Source organism: Egretta garzetta, unplaced genomic scaffold, assembly GCF_000687185.1.
Source record: "Egretta garzetta isolate BGI_Z169 unplaced genomic scaffold, ASM68718v1 scaffold754, whole genome shotgun sequence".
Classification (NCBI taxonomy): Eukaryota; Metazoa; Chordata; class Aves; order Pelecaniformes; family Ardeidae; genus Egretta; species Egretta garzetta.
The window spans coordinates 104155-113272 of NW_009259587.1; positions in this window are offsets into that span (position 1 = coordinate 104155).

Here is a 9118-nt window from a genome sequence, read left to right on the forward strand (position 1 = left end):
AAAGGGTTGTCAGGCTCTGGAATGGGCTGCCCAGGGAGGTGGTAGAGTCCCCATCCTTGGAGGTATTTAAAAGAAGGATAGATGAGGTGCTTAGGGACATGGTTTAGTGGTGGGATGTCAGGGTTAGGTTAAAGGTTGGACTCGATGATCTCCAAGGTCTTTTCCAACCAAAGTGATTCTATGATTCTATGATTTCAGGTTTACACATTCACTGTTGTGTTTTGGCTGTGCAGAGATTTCAAAACCCTGCATGATGTACAGATGAGATGCAAGAAGAGTTAAATGGCTTTGTCACAAATAAAACTACATTTTCTTTCTGTAAAACCAAACCATGTCAAACATGGCCTGCCACCTGCCTACCACAAACATTGCTTAGATAATACTGTTCTGTGTTCAGCATCCTCCACTGTCACACCAGAACTCAGTATTTCCATTTAGTCTGATTACACACTGTGTGACAGACTATGCCAGTTTTCCATATATTCAAATGCACCTGAAAATATCTGCTTCCTGCAGGACTTCTAGCAGGATTGTAGTAGCTCACAGAAAACCTAGGATATAAATACCAAAACCCTTACTAAAGTGTGTACCACCAGCTTTTTATCACAAGGCAAACTCCTTTCCCTGTGGCTCTAACATTCAGCAATGTAAGCATTTTGCTTTTTGAAGCTGAGGTGTTTCTGCATATGCGCGGTTTGCTCTTTTAAAGCAGGGCATGACTCTGTTTTGGCTGATTCACTCCATTGTTGGATTGTGCACCCCTCAGGATCACACAGTGGTGAGTCAGTCATTTGTAAACAGGAGAGAAAAAAACCAAATGAATAGAGACAACCACAGGCTTCATTTTTTTGATCAAAGGCCTCAAAGAAACCACGCAAAAGGAGCATAATTATTTACTGAACAAAACTCATAGAATGATCTTTCCCGTGCAACCTTGGCAGCACCTGCAGCTGGCCTTGCCCACTATTGAACTAAGAAATCATTTGCACCTCAAGAAAAGATAACACATGTTTTGGATCCTCCCTTTGGGAGAAATGGCTGAACTATGTGTAGTGCCTGCTGTTCATTTTCTTCTAAGGGACTGTAGCATGGGCATTTAAACGAAGTCATTTTCAAGGACGGAGAGATGATTTTAGGTATATTTCATAAGCAAGAGGTAAGTAAGTATTATGTGCTGGTTTTGCAGGCCTGTGTACTGGCACAGCACAGGACAACTTAAAGTAGAGGCTTATATGCTTCCTTACAAGAAGAATCAGTCTGAGGAGGCTTTAAAAAACAACATTTCTAATAAAGGATTTTTGCAAACGCAAAGAGAATGAGACTACTTGTAATTATGTCAGATGTATAATGTTTCAGTATATTGTTTTTTGGCAGCAGTGGTTTGGTTTTCCTGGGCTCAGGGCCCAGTTTCTGTTTAATTTTCTGTAAGGTTTCATAGCAGCCTAGGCATACAGAAACAGCTTGCTTGCAAATAACCACGTATCTTGCTATATATATTGATTAGAATTTAAACACACCCAGCAGCCTGTCGGATGGACAAGCATTGCCTGCTTATAGTATCTTCATCGGAAAAATCTCTTTGAACTAATAGGAATTTTGCCTATGGAAGAGCTGATAAGATTATACATCAAAAAGAAGCTAGGTGGAATAAAAACTTAAAAGGTAAACTTCACATATTAAAACCACATTGACTCAACATTGTAACTTTGGGCCTAAATCCTGTCCCAGTTCTGAACAATTTTGTATACCTGCAGTGACCTCTAAGCTTTATTAGGTCCAAAGCAAGGTACCAAAACTAATAGACAATTTTTTCCCAGGATGCCAGCAGTCTTCTAGGTCCACGCTCTTTCAAACACCTCATCTGAGGCAACGGCTGTTGAAGGGGAATTTCCTGAGACAACGCAGTTCCCAGGCAGTTCAGTTCAACTCAGACGTACTAGCTCAGATCCAAATGGACTCTACCTGCTTTTATCCGGTGGTTTTCCTAAGCTAATGAACCTCCTAGAGAAAATAAGCTCTTGGCAGAAAAGTTGGACTTCATGTGGAGTCAGCCCTAGGGCCAGCTCCCACAGCTGTCCCCACCGTCAGTGTTACCTTGTGTGACACAAACCTGAATGTTCTCTGCACTCTCACATCACTACAAACCCATGCATCTGTATTTAGCTGCAGCTCTATATGTAGCTTAAGACAGCGAAACCAAAAGCTCTACACCCAGTTCTGCATCTCCTTGAAAATTGAGCCCATTATTTATATTAAAATGTGAATATATCCCTCAATAGTGCACTTATATACACATATATTCATCTTGTTCTAGAGGCCTATAGTTTCTCCAAAGTGTGTAATTAAACTTGGGTGAGCAATGAAAAATAATTGTAAGGCTTTTAAATGCCTGTTTACTGTAGCTGTATAGGTCTTGTGCTTGCTTTCTGTAAACAGTGTATTCCTTAAATTTTCTTTCCAGAAAAATTTAACGGAATGACATATTTACTATTGTTCATGGCAAGCAATATGTGTAAGTTTTTTGCAAGCAACTTTTGTGCATACAGTCACAGAGCAGAAACTACTTTCTGTCACATTTTTGACAAGTGCAAGAAAGTAATAGTTCCCAGTTATAGAACACTGAGAAAAGGTTTTTAATGGAAATGTGGATGCAATTATGGCATGGATGCTCTTGAAGACTTTTTGATCCACTTATGGCTATTTCCAGAAGAGGGGGAAAGATGCTACACAATATATAGTCAACCTGTGGTGACACAACTAATTGTAAAACACTCAGCTGGCTGTGACTTTGGGTCTTTGCAATAAAAGTGTTTATTCATCACTTCCTTTCCCCTCTGCCTACCATGTCTACTCATTTGTTTTATATCATACCTCAGTGACTGCTTTGAATAAAACTTGTTTGAATTAGGCACCGTCTATTTTTTGTGTTGCATCTCTGTTATAAGGATTTTCTGTTGTATCAATTATGTTTGGCCACTAATGGCCACTAGTAATCAAAAACATTGTCCACTTTATTTTGCACAAGTACCTTTGTTACAGCTGTTTAGAGCACTGTGTTGTCCTAATCTCTGATTTCCCTTTTCTACTAATGAAAGTTACAGTAATTGCATATGATAATAATGGAGTAGCATGGTGAAAATGAACAAGGAAAAAACCTGTTCATTTTTTCTTGCCCAAAGAGACTGCTAGGACAATTAGTGGCGTATAAAGACGCTGTTCTCTCTTCTGCACTAGCTTTCATCATGCAAAGTCACCTTTGAGTTTCACAGCAGAAAAGAAAATCCTTAAACTAAAACATTTGAACATGAGTATCTCTTGCTTTGAAATGTCTTCAGTTCAGACTTTGCATATTCGTGTGGCAGTAGGAGATCATTATCCTGGAGCTGCAGTCTGATCCAGAGACTCTGTCTTGATCTTGCCATCCTAGACTTTCAAAAAAGAAAAAAAAAAAGGAGAGAGAAAAAAAAAAAAATCTGAACTATTTAGTGCCTTGAATCAGATCTTGAGACTATTATGTCTATAAGGCTATCTTAAAATACAATAAAAGATACATCTATTAATCACATTAAAACCTTCCTAATAGACACAAGGGATTATTTGCCACTTGAATATCAAAGTAGGATGTCTTTGCAGATTATGTGCTCTCATACAAAAATTATACATGAAAGAGAAATTATTTGCTGAAGATTATGGCATAGGTTATGCCAGAGAAAGATAAAATGGTTTCAATGAGCTCATCTCACTCAAAAATGGTAGGCAGATAAAAATTAGAGCTGTGAGTGATAGAAAACATTGTGTCACTAGCAACCAAAGGTAATTAAGCACGTAATTCCCTTAATGATGCACAGGCATCCAGACAACTGAACTCACCATTACAATTAGTCCTAATTACCCCCAAGGTTGATAGCCTTGGTAAAGAAATCAGAGAATGAATTACATGTTGAGAGAACCACAGGTCACTGTAGACACACATTGGTAAAAATCGTACTTTCCTCGCTGATGTAGTCCTGTACTGGTCCTATTGAGTGGACTTCTATTTCTATTGCACTTCCACCAATCAATTAAAATTCAATCAAGACTAAAAACAGAACTGCAAAAGATCAACATCCTGCTAGCTGGAAGGTTTTTTGGGTGTTTTTCCCCTTCTCATTTCAAAACTTTAGATAAATGCAATTAGTAAAATTCCTTGGGGAGAGGAATAAGAAAGTGTAACTTATTGTTGTCGGAACTTACATACTCTCAAATTAAGCTTCACAAATTGTGCTTAACATGACAGGCAGGTGAAAAAAAAAGTCTATTTTTTTACTAATTCACTTGGTGCTCTAACCATAAGTAGTTCCATTTTAAAAATGTAGACATATAAGGCATTATGGAGGTAGGCATCAGAAAACATAAAAGAATTAGGTCCTTTATTTTGCACTTTCTGGATTTACGACTCACGGAGACTGTAGGGATGGGATGGATTTTTTCTGCTCCGTGGAGATTTTATTTGATTTTGTCCCTTCTAACATTAGGGGGAAATAAACATGGGAAATGTCTGCTATTGAATACAAACAAAAGTCTAGTTCTTTACTTCACATTGAATATCTCATCCCATCATTTTATGTTGTTTGGAATAAAAACATGTTTCAGTAAAAGAAATATCCTGATCTAGTTATTTACAATCTAATAGTCATTCTGGGGCATCTTGGTGAGGTCTAAATTTTGTAACATATAAGACTTATGCCTTCTTATACTATCTCAAATGAAAATCCATGTGATGCTGTCTGTAATTGTGTGATCATAATCTGAAGTAGAGCAAATAAGGGTTTTTTCTTACTGTTCAGCTTTATTATTGACCTTGCAACTCTGACAAGCCCAGTACCAATGATTACAGATGATGCTTCTTTCAACACAATGCAGCATGTGAAAAGGAATTCTTCATTTGGTGTAGTAACTTAATTGTTGAACTACGTACCATAGCCTTGCTGATACAAATAGCAATTCTCAAATCACAGTAGAATCACAGATCTTCTTCCTTCTCTATTTATGTCCTTTACTTAGAATGTGACAATATAATTCAGGTTCACTATGTGGAGTGTTGTTCATAGAAACTATTTTAGTGATAAGATGACTCAGCTGGTGACACAACACCTTTACATTAGATAATACACATTCAAATGCATGCTGTACTGACAGAAAGCAAAATTCCCAAATTGTCTGTATTTAATTTCCTGATGGTGTGTTCATGAAGAACCAATGAAAAAATATCTTCTGTCAGTTCTGATAGTGGACCCAGCAGGTACACCCAAAGCTGAAATCACTGGAGAAAAATACCTGAGGACCGTTTCTTAAAGCAGTCTCTAGTTTTCTGAGAACAGAGATGGAATCAGGGCTGGACCACAAGTTCAAGGTTCATGTGGGAAAGAGGACCGGGAACAGGGCTGGAGACAAAGCTGCCTACAAGGGTGGTCCCAAGTCCACCCAGCAAATCCCGTCTATTAACCAGGACAGCAGGGGAGAGGACTAGGACCACAACTACAACCAGGACCCTGGTCCACCTAAAGGAGTTCTGGGGCAGGGACTGATGGTCCAAGGCTGGGCTGAAATGAGGTTGTAGGCAGGGAACGGGGAGGCCCTAGGGTCAGTAAGGGCTAGTAGTGGCCTCAGGCATTTTTTCAATGGCTTAGTGCAAGAGATTCAGACAGACAGTAAAAGACCTTGCAGATATATAAGGCTGTTAAGATAAGCTCAGTGATGTACAAGAGAATGTCTTTCATTTTATTAAGAGTAAAAATTAGTTCTGGAATGGCCTACAGCTTTCCTGCTTTTCATAAAATAAAATACTTATTACCCAGTAAACACCCATTCTCAAGAATTATTTAAAATGTCGTATTAATAATGAATTACCTCCTTTTCCATTTTAATAAAATGGTATATCTATTGGTTAGACAGAGAATCCATGAAGAAAACAAAATCAGCAAAAAGTAATAAAATCAACTTGCCTTGAAAAAGGATATGAAGTCTGGCTGCCTTAGAAGCTGGTATTGAAGTCCAGAAGGTAGGACAATCTCCTGCTGGTGCAGTTAACCACAAGATGCCATTGAATGACAGACAACAACTACAAGGTGGCACATCTTCTCAGGTGGAATTGGGTTTTTAATCAACAGCTGCCACACTGGCATTAACTGATTTGTTTTCACCTTACATCCTTTTACACCAAGACTAAAGCATTTGGGAAGTCAACATTACTAACTTTGTTCTGCAGCATCTGTTCTGAGGCAGAAAACCAGACTTCTACAGCTGTGAATATGGCACCTTCCTCCAGAACTAAATTCAGATAATAAAAGTAAATTAAAACAAAATCTGGAGTCAGTAATTTCTGTGAGGAAATGTAAAAATCTTTCCTAGCAGTAAAGTAGTAGTGGACATGAACAAGGAAGAGATGACTCTGGCTGGTTTGTGTGCTTAGAGATCTTAGTTTGTATTTTGATTTACACTGAAGATTTTCCTTCAGTGGTGAAGTAGACATATTACTAGTGTATTCAGCAAAGTTGTTCTATTGCTGAACTGTTAATTCAGCTCCACATAATACTTACATTACCTTACTTATAAAACCAGCATGTCTCTGGTTTTACTGGGGGTAGTAAAGAGCCTCTGGTGGTTGTGCTGTGCCACATGGTCAATGAGTAAAGATGACTGAAACAGAGGATGTACATCAACACATTGAATTTTATTCTTTTCTGGGCTATAGGCTAGTCGTCCCAAGCTTTAAAAGCATTAGTGTGATGATTATGTCTATTGATCAGGTAATGGAAGAACTGACTGTCTCTTCCTCCAAAAGAAATCCTCCTAAGATAAAGACAGAAAATTTTATAAAGCAAAAAATAAAACAAGAGCAAATTATATTGTCTCCTGCCATCCTTGTCTTCCTGAATTAAAACACTGACTGGATGGTCCCCAGATTTAGGAGATATGTCATTTGACTAGTGACCTCATTAGTTTTAAGTCTTAAAAAGACAGGTAATTAAAGTGACCTCACCACACAGGGATGCTAATGAAGTCCAAGAATGACAGTATTGGAACAGAGTCAGAAAAGTGATTCATATCATCTTGATAAATTTTAAGGTCTTTTATATGGGCCCCTGTGTTTTTAGTGCTTCCAGTTGATTTCAATGAGTTTTACCATGGAATAAGGATTTATAAAATATTGTTGTCACTATCACAGTCTAGATGCTATAGATTAAAGCCTGACTGTGAGTAGACCTGTACAAATGTTCATAGATGAGAGACTGAGTGTAGTGACACTCTGCCTCCTTGTCTCACTTTTTCTACCTGGGGACCCTGTGCAAGACCATGCCATAGTAACAGTCTTCAGTTCCTGATTTAGCAATTAGAAAGACTTGATCATAAGATAAGGAACCATCTCTTTCAGTCAACCAGTGGGGACAATCTATGGATTTGTGGAGTAGAAAAGTAGAACACTTGTTAACAAGGTGGGTTTTAAAATATTTATATTTGGAAAGTGTTATTTTCTTATGCAGAAAACTGGAAAAGTGATTTTGAAATGTATAAACACATGCATTAGATCAAGTAAGGCCAGTCTTGATTATGGTTTCATGTGCAATAATAAACAGCCATTCCCATCTGGTTGTCTCTCTTCAGGCAAGAAAAGGTGAATGCTGACTACTGGCTTAAGAAGTGCTTTCTATGCACAGAAAGGATCCATCAGTTCACCTTTCAAGAATGAACCTCCAAGAAGATGAGTGCTACATAAAATTGTTTCCTAATAAAAAGTTCACCAAAAAAGCAAGAGATTGTGCTTCTCCTGAACATGGGAAGCCAAAAGGAAACCACTAAGATGGGATTCTTCAGTCCTCCTCCACTACCTACTTGACACGATTTAAAACCTAGTTATTGCTTAGTGTAACTTCTGGTGGAAGCAAGGCCAAGGTATCCAAAAGACAGCTTCTCACTCCTGGCACCCACTGGGACATGTGACATTTAACAGCATTGTGGTCATCTGGCACAGGCAGCACAAGGTGGGACATTTTTTGGTAGTTAGATCTAAAGATCAGAAATCTCATCCTGCCCAAGGAGATCTGGAAGCAGTCTGCACGGACCATCAGTTAGGTGCCCCTAAAAGATTTTTAACCAAAGTGATGCCAAGAAATGAGTACCAGGGAATAAGCAAATGTCAGCCCTGAAAAAAATTTTTCGACCTGAAAAGAATAAAAACAAACACTAGGTCAAACTGGAGATGAAGAACTGTTTTCTGCTATCCATATGCACAGAAACAGTAGATCTCCAGAAGGAAATAAATTAGAAATTCAGATAGAATTATTACTTGTGACAACACATGACATGCCTGGCTTTTTGTTTATTTGTTTAGGGTTCTAGATAGGCATTATTTTACACAAAAGAAAAGAGTTTGGAATACTTATAAAAACATGCAAATGAATAATTCACTTTAGTCCATCTGCAGCTTTATCTGCTTACCTGAAAAAGAATAGAGGTAAGGAAATGTGAAAACTTAATGATTTTATGCAGCTTCTTCCATAATTCAGTCTATTTTTTCTTCAGTGTCAAAACAAAAACATACTAGATTCTTGAAAGGAAATGATGAAGTGATTTCTCAAGATTTTTGTGGGGCTTTGGCAGATAGATTGTGATCTCCAATTTCAATAACAAGTTGCTACATTAAGTGAAATCACAGTACCTGTATTAGCCCATCCAGCATAAAGCTGATTTATAATACCTGTCTAGCCAGAAACCACTGAAGTATTTTGCTGAAAATGCAACCAAGCTGAATATAACTCCACTATTAAAAAACATGGTTAAGGGTCTTTGTGCCTTCATGTATTCCACGTGTTTAGTGTTACTGTGCTCTCCTCTGCCATGGTGTAAATTGCACTTTCCCTCAAAGCAGTAACTTCTGCACCCTCTCTATTTTTTCCCCAGCAATTTGAGTGCATCTGCGGCAGTAACCTAGGCAACAGCAAGGCTTTTTCCTCCCACTTTTCTAAATTGTCCACCTTATCATTAAGAATAAACCTCAGAGAAATTGTGTACCCACTAGACAAGGGACTGCATTTTCATTTTTGATACAATGTTTCAAGCATGGGTGAAGGTGCAATGC